Below are 14,672 nucleotides of genomic sequence, written 5' to 3'. Positions count from 1 at the left end.
TGAATGTCATGTCATGTTTTCTGATGCTTCACCAGTTCTTTGCCATGATCATATGCAGGGCCTCCAGATAATGGAATGCTCTACAGAGTTAGCCATCACTCTACAGTAGTTCAGAAACTTGCCGGTCAACCTCTTATACTCGGCGTCGCTAAGCTTTATGTAACTTTTTGGGTGCATCACAAGAGCATATGCAGTGCAAAAGTCAACTCTATTTGAATGTTTTGTGGAAGGCTTTTTAATGGAGTTGTCCATTTCTTCTTTGTGCGTTCTGTTGCCTGCAGTGCATATTTTTGTGAGCATTTTGTGGACATCGACTTTGCCATTGACTCAACAGAAAGGCTGCTCAGATCTAACCTCTGTCATTCAGTAAGTTACATACCTGTTCTTACTTAAACTTTGCTGCTGTTTCTTCAGTGTCTGCGCAAGCTATCTATGAGACTTTAAGGCAGTAGGAATCTCAATTGATTATACGTGGTATTTGGTCCTTGTGTAATTACAACTGTTTCTTGGATAAGAGATTTGGGAGACCTGGGCCATGAATCCTTTCTATTTTTTGCACCCATGTTCACATTTTCCAGTTCTGTTTGCATTGAGCCAAAATCTTTTATTTCGAGAGAACGAACATTTGGGCTGCAGGGATATATTCAGCAGATTAAGGGGTTCATTACGATGTCAGGCGGATTGCAGTTGGTAGTTCCCACCAACAGATTACGATGCGACCATACACTGTTTGGTTGGAGACCCATTGTTCTCTATGGGAGCTTGTGTTCCACCCGACAACCGACCGTAAAACAGGCTCCTATGGGGGAAATGGGGTGTTTGGGGAAAACCCTGCACCCTGTCAGAGGCACCCATGGTGCCTGCCACACAGTGTAGGGTTTTACAGGGGGGGCCCTAGGTACCCCCCGGCCATCAACCGTAGGCCATGTGGCCAAGGGAGCCCTTCCAGAAGCCCCCAAAGTCACTTTCCGATAGCCTTTTCGTGTCCGACAGACCGACGCAGAAAGGCTGTTGGAAAATGACATCGCAATCCTGTGGGCAGAAACGCTGTCCATAAGGGTGTACGATGCGGCTCCGACTGACACAAATGCTCCGTGAGTTGCTCGGAACCGTTTCAGAATGACAGACCGGTTTAGGTTCTGACCTCGGACATTGTACTCGAGCGGTTGGAATGTATATCAACCAACTGAGTCGGTCGGAATGGCTCTGACGTTGTCGAGGAGATTCCGACTGTCAGAAGGAGGCTTTCTGCCCGACATTGTAATTGGCCCCAAAATCTTGAGTTTTGAGCTGGATTTACAAGGTCATAAACTGGGTATGGTTACCTTGAGTTTTTGTATTTAGTTGACAGTTAAAAGTGAAATACTTTGGAGTTGCCTGCAACTTAGAGCTTTAAGGCATCCTATTAAAGTACATATGTGATAGCACAATGTCTCCTAACACTGTCAATTATGGATGAGTGAAGTATGTTTACCTCAGTTGTCCTCCAGCTTTCTCAGATAATGCAAATTGATTTATTTTGTAAACTTCAGTTGAATCAGGCTCTTTTAGGTGTATGCATGCTTCCCTCTATGCCGTGGTGGTTGCATAAAGCTGAGCTGTTTCCTGATTACGAAGGGCAGGTACCAGGAAGAGAGATTATTTGAATGCTGAAACATTGTTAACAGATACAGGTAATATTAAAAAAAGTGTGATGTTCAGCGTAATATCTCTTTTTATAAAGTTAAAAGACTTTCATTCACATAAGGTTCAGGAAACTAGTATTAATATTTCACTGTTATAAGTTTTCGGCCTCATCTTCTTGATACCAGAAAAAAAGCAATAGAGGGGAGTGAGAATCATTTAAGGAAAGGCTCACTCAGCTTCCCAAAAAGAACCCGAAAATATCAAAGAGAGCGAAACCACAGCATTTTCTAAACCAAGCTCTTATAAAATTGTGTTTTGACCTATATATATATATATATATATATATATATATATATATATATATATATATATATATATATATATATATATATATATATATATATATATATATATATATATATATGACCAGGGTCAAGCACATCAAATTCCAGTGTACAATAAATAAGTTAGTGATGCAAACACTTTCTGCACCCGCCGTCCGAAGATGCAATAACTGGTGAAATGTTATAGAAGAAGGTGGAAGGTGCACTCGTTGTCAAGTAAATCAATTCAACCAGATCTATTCCAAAATTGCTTCTTTATTGAGTTCAATATTAAAACTGGGAGACAGCCAACGCATTTCGTCAGGGCTGTAACAATTACAAACAGAAAAGGACATAAATACCACATATAAAATACATATACCACAAAACGAAAGTAATATACACACACACACACACATATATATATATATATATATATATATATATATATATATATATATATATATATATATATACGTTTATATAAACATTAAAATTTCCAAAACGGCCCACAGAATACAGTAACAGAAAACAAATAAATATGACAATAAATCATCCATAAAGAGAAAAAGGGGACAAACAAGTCACTACAACAATAACTCATCCCTTAATAGAATGGGGGACAAACAACTTACTACAAAAGAAACAAAAAATGCATGTTCAAAATAAGGGATTATTATGCAATGAAAAGAAAAAGATACACAAATATACCTACACATTATATCAAAAAAGCATATATATGAAAATCACAGACATTATTGACAAAACCAAAGTGGTAAGAATAAGGTGAGAAAGCCTAACAACACCCACGTTCCAAATTCAATAAAGTAATTTTAATAAAAAACCCGCCCAATGTAAGGTCCAATGGCCCTTAGACAAGTTGGTTAAAATACGGGAATGTTGTGAAAGAACCAACTACCCCATTTTTGTTTATATATAACTTAAGAAAGGTAATCAAACAAGAAGAATTTTGCCAGAATAAGCAAGGAACAAGAGAGAGATCGCAAAGGTATATAAAGGAAAGGAAGTCTCACCTTCGAAAATTCAGCTGAGTAAGTAGGGATGATGTAGTTGTAAAAGAGGATATAAGTATAGACCTCTAAAAGGCACAATCAGCCTTAGATTAATAAATTGGGAATGTAACAGTATCTGGAGAAACAAAAAAGTAGTATACTTTAAACAGGATGGAATATTGATGGTCCAATTCCTAACTATTTCAAATAAGCCACCACTGTCTTAGGAGCACAAAAAAGTTGCCCACAATCACCAAACAAATAGGACAAAAAAGCAAGACTCACCAGAATCCTATAAATGTCCAAGGTCATAGAGAGAATCAATATACAGAATCTTGTGATAGTATATATTGGGAGGAGCATAAAAATAAGGAGTTCAAGCTGGGTAATCTATCAAAAAAATTATAACATAGAAAACTTTGAAACGGGAGTGACTAAATCGGTATTAACGTACAATACGGAAACTAATATAATGGTTGCCCAGAAACAGTTCAATTGTTACTACGAGAAACCTGCAGGGGCTAGCACTGACCATAACTGGTATCAATAAAATTAGGAAGGGACTAGCAGCATCACATGTTAAGTTACACGAGGTGTTATACTAGTACCCCAGGGCTAATGTCCTAACAGAAAGCGAATATCAAAAGCTATTTGCTCATAATTTGTAAGTTTCAGTGGTGACATTAATAAGGACAACTATCTGCAGATATTTAACGCATACCCTTCCCAATGTAAACGACGGGGTATCGTAAAGATGTAAACGAAAAGCGCTTATATTGGTAAAAATGCTGAGTCAATACCACAATGCATTACAAAGACTAATAACATAGTGACCTAAGAAAGTCAAGTATTTCAAAGCCCAAACCACGCATTTAATAACGAAGGTATTTCCTAATATCAAAAGGGCAACAGTCCTGTTAAACGCTATGTACATATAGCGGTACAAAAGGGGGTGGTGATGGACGGAGCATCAGAACCAATCAAACACTCACACCCAGTCAATAGATCTGGGTTTGATCCATTACCGTTCTTTAGCCCACTCACCACCTCCTTTTGTACCGCTTTGTTCGCCATAAGTTGGCAGGGTATGCTCAGACGTGAGTCCCTTGCTCACTTTGCCACTGGATTCAAGCAAGCCTGGCTGAAGACGGCTGAAATGCCAGAAACCGGTCCTAGGAAGCTTGCTTCCGGTCCAGGAAAGGCATGGCTTGGCAGTTCGGGCTGGACTGTTCCCATGAGGCACAGGGTCAGACTGATTTACATATGGCCATGTCTGAACTGGGGTGGCAGAGTGGGCTAAAGAACGGTGATGGATCAAACCCAGATCTGTTGATTGGGTGTGAGTGTTTGATTGGTTCTGACGCTCCATCCATCACCACCTCCTTTTGTACCGCTATGTACATATAGCAGCGGGACGCCTTGCACCACGAGCCGCATCTTTTCATTGGAGGCACGGGAAACCACGCGAAAACAAGGGCGCGTCCCCCGCATATGGCAGCGGGACGCCACGCACTACGAGCCGAATCTCTTCTGTGACGGCACGGCCCTCTAATAGGAAATAATTATTAAATATGGCAGCGAGACGCCTCGCACCCGAGCCGCATCTCTTCTGGAACTCTTTTATTGTATATTTTACATCCCTTCTGCTTCGCTGCTATCGCTCGTTTCACTTTTGCGCATTATTTGAGTTCTGTATAGCACCCAGCAACTAAGTTATATTTCTATGGAAGTAAAGGAGCTTTGCTAAGCTGACATCAAGACTATCACTAAAATAAAAGTCTGCTAGCCTCCAGCCTGCAGCCCCGCGAAGATTTTCACTCGATGCGAGGCACAAGATGGCTGCCAACACTTCCTGTTTGAAGTGGTGGCAGCCAATTAGAGCCAAGCACGTGCTTGTGTGGTTAGGTCTCGCCCAGATACATAAAGTTTTTATTTTTTAAATTTCTCAGGAACTACTGAACGGCTTTACACCGTTTTAAAAAAAAGGTCTCTTTCTGAACCAAGGGCTACCCTTTTGCCAAATTTGGTGTAATTCCGTTCAGCAGTTCGGGCTGTATCTTTGTCTAAAGTTCCCTATGGAAAATAACATGGAGAAAACACGTTTTGGGGCCCCCCTTTTTTCTCGGCCCCCGCTTCACGAATCAACCCGAAACTTTCAAGACAGGAGCTGACCGGAGCGGGCCACTAATTTTGACAATTACGCAAAGAATCTTCAACCGTTATTGGGAAAACAAAAAACGCTTTTCCTATGGAAACTAGGTCCTAACTATAACTACCTACTGGTGACCGACAGTAGGTAATATATATATATATATATATATATATATATATATATATATATATTCCAGCACAACCCACTTCAGGAGTCATGGGCGCTCTGCGGTGGTGCGTTCAAGATACGGCAGGGTCAAGCCGTTACTCATTCACTTCGTTTGCCCGCAAGGGCTTCCTCGCGCACTCCGAGAAGGAAAAACGGCTTCACCAATGATCGTGTGTTATAATTCCTTTACTTTCAGCATGCCAGTTACAAGAAAAACCTCTACGTGTTTCAGTCTCAACAGAGACCTTGATCACGAGTCTATCATTTGTTCAAGGTTGCCAAGATGTTTTAAACATACATTCAATTAATTAGTGACATCACTTCCTGAGACAGTGCCGCTCAGCATTCTGGTAATAGTAGTACATAACAAAATTTCTATTTGGATTTTTGAAACCGTAGCGTGTTCGGTTAAACTAGGTAAGCAAAAATAAAATTGGGGGTATTGCGATCACATTTGATAAGCCTGCACTCATTTATACGCATTGATGCTCCTATTGCTTAACATCCTATTCTGCGGCGATTCCGATAAATATTCTAATAATAACGGTGCATAGCCTAATATAAGTAGAGATTCCTGACATATAGCCATCATAGTTCAAATCACTGCAGTCCCCCAATTGATACTAAGCATTGTAACACGCCTTAGTGTGATACTTCAGTGGACCATAACATTACACTCTGATGGTGCTGTGGTGTGGGTTATGATTCGCATAATTAATCATTTCAAACATGAGTCAAGCCCTCCAGTGGGCCTAAATCTCCAATTTATGGTGGATGGGCACTGTCTCACATGGTAACCGTGAATATTTTAAACTAAAAAACAAGCAATAAACCTAAAAGTGTGAGAGGCCAATGTCAATGTCCTTGTCAGATATGACCATTTCCTTGACGATTTCTGAATGATATATAGCAAATTAAAGCTGGTAATGGAGTTCCTCGTCCTGATTCAATCCGAAAGGAGTCAGAGTTCTAAAGTTCAGGATATGTTTAGATTCTTTTTGCCTGAGAGTTTTCTCTCGGTCTCCTCCTCTGGGATGTATTCCAACGGCTTCCACTGCATAGAATTTCAGGTCTTTCCATTTTCCTTCATGCTCCTTTTCCATGTGTTTTGCAACAGCGTTGCTTCTGTCAGTGTTGATAGTGGCACGAACATGTTCCAAGATGCGTTTTTTCAATTCGCACTTGGTGCTTCCAACATACTTTAGTGAACAGGGACATTCGATGATGTATATGACGAATTGACTTTTACAGTTAATTAGTTGTTGGATCTTCCATTTGCGTTTGTTAGCCATCACCACTTCCTTTGTGTTCTGAGCAATTGTGCATACCTTACAGCTTGTACATTTGAAGAAGCCCTTAGATTTTAACCAGGTTTCTTTTTTATTTTGATGTTTGAAGTGGCTGTGGATCAGTTGATCCCTTAGATTTTTAGTTCGTCTGTACGTAATGTTGGGGTGGTCATCTACAATCGATGAAGTTGTTGGATCCATGTGTAAGATGTGCCAATTTCTGCGTAATATTTTCATCAACTGTTGATTTTCTGTAGAGTGGGTGGTTATAAATCTTATTTGATTTTCTTCATTTGTTTTGGTTTCTTTATCTTTTAACAAATCTGTTCTGTTGATAACTGCTGTTCGTTGCAAAGACGTCTGGATGGTTTTGGAGCTGTAGTTTCTTTTTTTGAAGCGTGTTATTGCCTGGTTGCGATGTTTGAACCACTCTTCTTCCCTGGAGCATATTCTTTTAATCCTGAGAAATTCTCCGTAGGGGATGTTTTGTATCAAGCTTTTTTGATGGAAGAATTCTGCGTGCAGTACTGCATTTGTTGCGGTGTCTTTACGATGTAGGGTTGTGTGTACTGTATTGTCCAAAATGTAAATTTCAGTGTCCAAGAACACCACTTGTTCGTCGCTGATGTTATACGTGAATTTCAGGTTGAAATTGGAGTTATTCAAAACTTCAAAGTATTCTGCAAACTCACTGTTTGTTCCTTCCCAGATGATCAGTAGGTCGTCTATATATCTAAACCAAGCTATTGTTTTATTTACATAGACATCATTCTCATTACTCCAAGCCCATGTTTTTTCCCATACGCCCATAGTGAGACAGGCATACGATGGACTGAATGAAAAACCCATAGCCGTGCCTTTTACTTGGCGATAGATCTCCTCGCCGAACATGAAGGTATTTTGTTCTAGGCATAGCTGTATCATTTGTAGTAACATCTCGTTGTGATCAGAGAATTGTATATTTCTTTTGGCCAAAAATTGTTTACATTCTTTCAGCCCAATATCATTCTGAATGTTTGAGTACAGTGATATTACATCCATTGTTACTAATTTATAGGAGGCTTGCCATGGGGTATTTTGTAGGTGTCTCAACAAATCTCCTGTGTCTTGTAGATAGGAAGATAAACCTTTAACATATGGTAATAGGAACACATCCGGAAAGTTGGCCATTGGTTCGAGTAAGGCTCCTTTCGCAGAAATTATAGGCCTTCCCGGTGGTTTAGTTGGATGTTTATGGATTTTGGGAAGAAAGTATATTGTAGCCATTTTGGGATGTTCCATTTTCAAGTATTTTACTTCTTCCTCATCCAACAGATTTTGTTTTCTCCAAAAATCCAATTTCAAGTCTAGTTCCTCCTTCCATTTTTTGGTGGGGTTGGTTTTCAATTTCTCATAATATTCTTTGTTTTCAAGTTGTGAATATGCTTCTTTGATGTATGCTTCTTTCTGCAGGATGATGACGTTTCCTCCTTTATCTGCCATCTTTATTTCCATTGAATCATCATTTTTTAAGTCAAATAATGCATTGCGTTCTTCATGTGAGAGATTGTCTTGTTTCTTTGAGTGATTGATTTTATAAAGATCTTTAATAACACACTCGTGAAATAAGTCAATTTTGTTGCCTTGTGGTAATTGTGGATAGAATTTAGACTTGGGCTTTTTATAGCTGCAACCAGCTCCCAGTTGATTGCAGTAGGCTCGTACTTCACCTGCCTCATGTTCAGGGTCTTTGTCTAGTTCCATCAAAGTGACAAAGTGTTCTGCATCTTGTGCCAATAATTCCATTTCCGGTATTTGAGTGATCTTTCGGTGTTTGGCCAGATTGGGGTTTTCAACAAACAATTTTGCTAATTTGATTTTGCGAACATATTTATATAGATCTATTCTTGTTTCAGCTAAGTCAATTCCGGTGGTGGGACAGAAATTAAGACCCCGTTGGAGAAGTTTCGTTTCCATTTCAGTTAGTGTCTTTTTTGAGAGGTTAATTACTTGTAATTCCTGATTCTCATTTGCGACGACTTCCTCTGAGTCTGTTAGTTCCATTTTTGTCGCATGCTCCTCGTCATTGTTCCCACTCGAGTCGTACTGGAATTTGTGTTTCCGCTTTCCTCTTCTTGTGCGTTTCTGCGGGCACCTCCACGTCCTCTGCCCCTTCCCCGGCTGTTGGTTGATGGTGTTCCCAAGCTTTTTTCCCAGTTCTTTTGCTGTAATGCCAGCCTCATTTCTCCTAAAAAAGAACACTTAGATTTTGTGTTGCTTGGCTCCCCTTCTAAGTCACTTGCATCCGTTGAAGTCAGTGAGGAGTGGCTGCTAGCGTTTGTGGCCGTATCCCATCTGTCTTGTTCTTTAAGACGATCATATTTTCTTGCGTATGTGAAAATACACCCTTCTAGATAATCCTCTTTGTCCCTTTGGAACTTAGACTGTTCTCTCGATCTGACAGTTTCCTCATGTTTTTCTATATACTGACTCAGTTCCTCTTTAAATTTAGCCAAATCTGCATTCAATTCCACTGTTATCAACTCTTTTTCCAATTCTCTTAGCGGATTGGTGTTTTTTTCCAGCGCAATTTGGATATGCTTCACTAAGATTTCCATTAATCCCAGTGAGGAGTTTAGAATGTATTCGCCCCATTCCTTAAGTAATTCGTTACTGGTGTCTGAATGATTGGGCATTAATCCAATGCGCAGTCCCCGTGGTACTCTTTTCACCTCCAGGTATTTCTTTAGGGACGCCACTTCCCACCATTTGTTGATTTCTTTTTTTGACAATTTCTCCCATGTGCGCAATTTGTTTTTGATATCAGTTTTCTGCGAGCCGCTGGTAGATCCAGTTCCGGCAATCGTTGTTTTTTCCTGGTCAAAAAATGTGTCTATCAGGGCATTTCTGTTGGCCTCCCTTTTATCCATTTTGTACTGGCAGTTAATTCTTTATGCTGATGATTTCTATGTTATACAATCTTTACCATTTCATTTTTTCATCCCTTCTGTCTCTGGCATATATCAACCCAATTGTCAATGGTGAGATAGACAGTACCCCGAGTGTTTTACTCGTATATTTTTAATGGGCAATATGCACATCCGAGACCAACCGGCTAGTATTCCAAGCTGGATACAATGTATCACAAAGTTCAATATACGCATTGCTTGCTTATCGAGTGAAGAAAAGCAGGATTACAAGTTCCCCTCCGAGTTCGCGTCTCCCGTTCCTACTCCTCTCAGCACTTGCTTCGCACGTAGTGGATATCTCTTAATGCCGGCGTTCACCCGATTTCAATGTAAATATTCCAGCACAACCCACTTCAGGAGTCATGGGCGCTCTGCGGTGGTGCGTTCAAGATATGGCAGGGTCAAGCCGTTACTCATTCACTTCGTTTGCCCGCAAGGGCTTCCTCGCGCACTCCCAGAAGGAAAAACGGCTTCACCAATGATCGTGTGTTATAATTCCTTTACTTTCAGCATGCCAGTTACAAGAAAAACCTCTACGCCTTTCAGTCTCAACAGAGAGCTTGATCACGAGTCTAGCATTTGTTCAAGGTTGCCAAGATGTTTTAAACATACATTCAATTAATTAGTGACATCACTTCCTGAGACAGTGCCGCTCAGCATTCTGGTAATAGTAGTACATAACAAAATTTCTATTTGGATTTTTGAAACCGTAGCGTGTTCGGTTAAACTAGGTAAGCAAAAATAAAATTGGGGGTATTGCGATCACATTTGATAAGCCTGCACTCATTTATACGCATTGATGCTCCTATTGCTTAACATCCTATTCTGCGGCGATTCCAATAAATATTCTAATAATAACGGCGCATAGCCTAATATAAGTAGAGATTCCTGACATATAGCCATCATAGTTCAAATCACTGCAGTCGCCCAATTGATACTAAGCATTGTAACACGCCTTAGTGTGATACTTCAGTGGACCATAACATTACACTCTGATGGTGCTGTGGTGTGGGTTATGATTCGCATAATTAATCATTTCAAACATGAGTCAAGCCCTCCAGATGGGCACTGTCTCACATGGTAACCTCGAATATTTTAAACTAAAAAACAACAAATAAAACACATGGAAAAGGAGCATGGACGAAAATGGAAAGACCTGAAATTCTATGCAGTGGAAGCTGTTGGAATACATCCCAGAAGAGGAGACCGAGAGAAAACTCTCAGGCAAAAAGAATCTAAACATATCCTGAACTTTAGAACTCTGACTCCTTTCGGATTGAATCAGGACGAGGAACTCCATTACCATCTTTAATTTGCTATATATCATTCAGAAATCGTCAAGGAAATGGTCATATCTGACAAGGACATTGACATTGGCCTCTCACACTTTTAGGTTTATTGTTTGTTTTTTAGTTTAAAATATTCACGGTTACCATGTGAAACAGTGCCCATCCACCATAAATTGGAGATTTAGGCCCACTGGAGGGCTTGACTCATGTTTGAAATGATTAATTATGCGAATCATAACCCACACCACAGCACCATCAGAGTGTAATGTTATGGTCCACTGAAGTATCACACTAAGGCGTGTTACAATGCTCAGTATCAATTGGGCGACTGCAGTGATTTGAACTATGATGGCTATATCAAATATTTTTTTTTCATAAAGACACATATGTCATCAGCAGAGGATTGCGGTCGCGTGAGTTATAGTTCCCTGCACTAACTATAACGGGGGAATTTCATTGGTTTTTTATCAGTAAAATGTCCAGCTAACTATAACATGTGTGAAACCTATGGTTTTTTCAGTGAATTTGCAAGGTTTTTTAAATGCTAATTCCTAACTATAACGTGTGTGAAACCTATGGTTTTTTCAGTGAATTTGTACGGTTTTTTAAATGCTAAGTTACTTTACGCCATTCGTGGCGTGCGCGCCCACTTAACGTAGTTCGTTCCGTGCGCGCACGGTGCGCTTCGCGCACCGCGCGCTCACTTTACGCAGTTAGTGCCGTGCACACACGGTGGGCACGCGGTGCGCTACGCGCACCGCGTGCCCACGTTACGCTGGATGGGCCATGTACGCACGATGCGCTTCGCGCACCGTGCGCACATGGAGGACATATTATGCGCTTCGTTGTTAAAGGTAATATTTTTAATTTTAATTGTTTAAATATGCCATGCACACATGGTGCCCTACGGCCACCATTTGCACACGGGGTGAAGAGAGTGTGGATAATTTTTTTTTTTTTAAGTATTTTTACCGTAAGCGTAATCGGCGATTTTTCAAAAAAAATTAAAATTGCATTTTTTGCCTTGGGGGTTCTTTGGGGACACCTGCATCAAGGCTAGGTGGTTAGGAGCAGTCTAAACAGCCCCTTTACATGTTTTTTGCCTTTGTTTTTCCTCCCCCCCCCTCAGAGTGCGAGATAGAAAATGGCGGCCGCCGCTTCCTGGTTTCGACCGATTCGAATGTTTACTAAGATCTAACAGCCAATCAGAATCGCGCACGGCACCGTACGCGTACGGTAAGCTTACCGTAAGCGCACGGTAAGCACACCGTAAGCTGCCACAGATATATATATTGATTTAAAGGCTATTTTCTCAGGATCTACTGAACAGATTTACACCAAACCTACAAAAGGCACTTCCTTGACCTGTAGACTACCTCTCTGCCAAATTTCAAGTAACTCTGTTCAGCCGTTCGGGCTGTAGCTGTGTCTAAAGGTCCTATGGAAAAATGCATGGGAAAAACGCGTTTTGGGACCCCCCTTTTTTCTCAGCCCCCGCTTGACGAATCCCCCCGAGACTTTCAGGGTAGGAGCGGAGCATAGCGCCCCACCTATTTTGAAAATTTTGCGAGGATTCGTCGACCGGCGCCAAAGTTATTCCAAATAGAATGTTGCGGATTTCCTATGGAAACAGGGTCCTAACTATAACTATCTACTGGCGACCGGCAGTAGATTATATATATATATATATATATATATCGGGAGCACTCCGCTTGCATCCCTGTTGCCACCAGTTTAGGTAACGGAGCACAGACCACATTGTAGTGCAAAAGTTGAAGTTTATTCAGCTCTTCCAACACCAGCCATCATGACACGTTTCGACCCCTTGAGGCCTTGATCACATGACGGATATCTATATATATATATATATATATATATATATATATATATATATATATATATATATATATATATATATATAGGTATATAGGTATAGGTGAACAAGGCAGCGCGAGTCTGCTGAAACGCGTTGATGTTATACCTCGTTTGTTGAAAATAAAGACCGAGTGCCCATTCTTTCACCGGAGTGCTGGATGTTTATTTCCTAGAAGGAATATACCCATAGTTGGATATATATATATATATATATATATATATATATATATATATATATATATATATATATATATATATATATAGATATAGATATAGATATAGATATATATATAGATATATATATATAGATATGTATATATATATGTATTCCAATATGCCCAAAAGCTTCGGAGGCGCACTCGACTGCAAGCAGCAACCCAAAGGTTTAATTTACGGAAGAACCAGCATTAGCATTCCGGTGTTAAATCTTTTATTCCTGACGCGTTTCGAGGCTTAAAAGCCTCTTACTCATAGGCTGCTTTCAACAATGTTACACAGAGAACTCTGATTGGTTTTCAATATAGCCCCCAGTGGGCTTTGCACCATGTGGTCTTCGAAATGCATATTGGGACTTGTGGTCCAAAATCAGAGAAAAAGTCTTTTGGGCATTTTGGAATATATATATATATATATATATATATATATATATCAAAGCTCAGTTTTGCCCACACTTTTGAGTTTGCACTCGGACACCGGCGAAAGGTGGCAAGCCTTTATTTTCAGTACGTGCTGACAACTGCCTGCTGCTTTTCAATCCAGTCTCTCCCGCAGCATGCCTGACGCGTTTCGGAAAATTTACTTCCTTCTTCGGAGGCTATGAGTTGTTGCAGGTAAGATATGTGCTCACCGGACCAAGTTCCTTCTTATTCAACGCTGCTTGACACACCCCCAGATGGGCGGGTTCCATACCAACAGCATAGCATTGTGGTCTACGTGGTCCTGAAATAAAATCCATAGATGGACGCACTGATTACTGGGGAAAAGACAGTCCGCGCCCTCAGATGGGCCCCCAACCAGCAGTGTCAGCACTAATCCCAAGCCAATGTCCCACAAAGCGATTCGGCATATCTCCGGACGCGTGGCCCCCGTCAGTTCTTGGGGTGGTGCAAACTCGGCGACCGGGCCGCCGCCTAACATCAAAGCTCAGTTTTGCCCACACGATTGAGTTTGCACTCGGACACCGGCGAAAGGTGGCAAGCCTTTATTTTCAGTACGTGCTTACAACTGCCTGCTGCTTTTCAATCCAGTCTCTCCCGCAGCATGCCTGACGCGTTTCGGAAAATTTACTTCCTTCTTCGGAGGCTATGAGTTGTTGCAGGTAAGATATGTGCTCACCGGACTAAGTTCCTTCTTATTCAACGCTGCTTGACACACCCCCAGATGGGCGGGTTCCATACCAACAGCATAGCATTGTGGTCTACGTGGTCCTGAAATAAAATCCATAGATGGACGCACTGATTACTGGGGAAAAGACAGTCCGCGCCCTCAGATGGGCCCCCAACCAGCAGTGGGCTTTGAACTGTGCAAAAAACAGCGGATTTAAGTGCACCCATCCAGGGTTTGATGCAAGACACACTACGAGATCCAGAAGTCTTTGCCCATTGAAGGGCGTGGAATAACTACAAAAGAAGGTGTGTTCTGAAAATGCACATGGCTGTCGAGCCTTTGAGAAAGAAGCACACGGCTTTGAAACGCGTCAGGCAGAAACGACAACCTTGCTGTGTAATGCGATCTGCACATTGGAGGCAATTCTGACCAATAAAGGATTCATTTCCGATCAGTGTGTGAGTGTGTTCCTGCCGAGAGGGGCAACTGGAGCTTGAATTTAAACGCGGCAGCCCTTGCCGCGAGGCACGCACCAACCCGTGAAGACTGGGTGCCATGGGGCTTGGTATTTAACCTGGCTCCGAATATGGAACACTGACTATGGTTTCTGATTGTCCCCAGGTGCGGAGGCCCATCCAGGGCTTTGAACTGTGCAAAAAACAG

This window comes from Triturus cristatus, chromosome 6, assembly GCF_964204655.1.
Source record: "Triturus cristatus chromosome 6, aTriCri1.1, whole genome shotgun sequence".
In the NCBI taxonomy this organism is placed as follows: Eukaryota; Metazoa; Chordata; class Amphibia; order Caudata; family Salamandridae; genus Triturus; species Triturus cristatus.
The sequence above is the reverse complement of the archived record's forward strand: the minus strand, read 5'-3'. Positions refer to the sequence as shown.